Genomic DNA, 1,408 nt, shown 5'->3' on the forward strand with positions numbered 1-1,408 from the left:
ACGACGTAGCTTAGGAGGCAAAAAAACAAGGAAAAGACCAAAAGACCCGTGATTTCAAAGCTGTCAAAATCACTAATGGAGTTGACTGATGGACCTTAAGTCGATTGAAGGACCGTACTGGTCGACCGTCAGTTGCGATAGAGGACTGAAAGTCTGTCGACCCATCGATGGAGTTGACTAACAGACCGTAAGTCGATTGACGGTTCGTACCAATCAATAGTTGTTCATGACTGAGGACTGAAAGTTGATTGGCCCATCGACAGAGCTGATTAAAGGACACCTGCAACTTTTGAAAATCTACATTTTTGGTCTATTTTAGATACGTGGTGTTACACATGTGACTTCCAAAAAAAGGATAATGATGGACCCATGGCCTAATCCTACTTGGAAAAGGATTGGAATTATTCTCCTTATTTGGTTTCCAATTCTATTAGGAAAAGGATTGGAATAGTAATCCTATTTGTAGTTGGTTTTGACTTTATAAGGAAAAGCACAACTCTATAAATAGAGGATGGTTTTGAGAGAATAATTAATTGCTCATTGGTATTGTCTTTGAAAGACATTAGAACATAAGAGAGGTTTTTGAGAGAGCTTTCAACAAGAGAAAAAGAGAGAAAGAAAAGGGTTCTTTTGCTGCAGTCTTTTCTCCGACCAGTCACGTTCATATCGTGTTTCCCGATTAACTAACCGTTGGATCGGGCTGAAATTTGGACTGAGTGTTCCTGACATCTTGGTGGTTGATTTGAACGGTGGAGCTCGGATTCGTAGGTCAGCAAGATCCTGTTTTAGGTCCCGAACAGAAGCTGGGTTTGGGTGGTGTTTCTTTCTATTTATCTTTTGTTGGTGTAGCCATTGTTTGTTCTCTTTTGTCACTTGTTGTGTAGACATTAGAAGAATATTTGTAACCCTCTTATTGTTATTGTGAAGCAATTCGGATCTTGTCGATCCCATGGTGTTTACCTTCGGTTTGAAGGATTTTTCCACGTTAAACTTGGTGTTCTTTATTGTTAGATTTTCGGTTTCATCTTTTTGTCACAACAACTGGTATCAGAGCTAAGGAGATTCAACACGATCACTGAAGATGGATAGTTCGAAGCTTGGAATCAAGAAGTTTGATGGATCCGATTTCAGTTTCTGGAAGATGCAGATCGAAGATTATCTGTACCATAAAGATCTTCACGAACCGTTGACCGGGGTGAAGCCGGAATCCATGACGGAGGAGAAGTGGAAACTCAAGGATCGCCAGGCTCTAGGGTTGATCCGGTTGACTTTGTCAAGAAACGTGGCGTTCAACATCGTGAAGGAGAAGACTACGTCTGGTCTGTTGAAGGCACTGTCAAACATGTATGAAAAACCATCGGCTATGAACAAGGTATATTTGATGCGTAGATTGTTCAATTTACAGATG

The sequence above is a fragment of the Solanum pennellii genome, chromosome 6, assembly GCF_001406875.1.
Source record: "Solanum pennellii chromosome 6, SPENNV200".
Lineage (NCBI taxonomy): Eukaryota > Viridiplantae > Streptophyta > Magnoliopsida > Solanales > Solanaceae > Solanum > Solanum pennellii.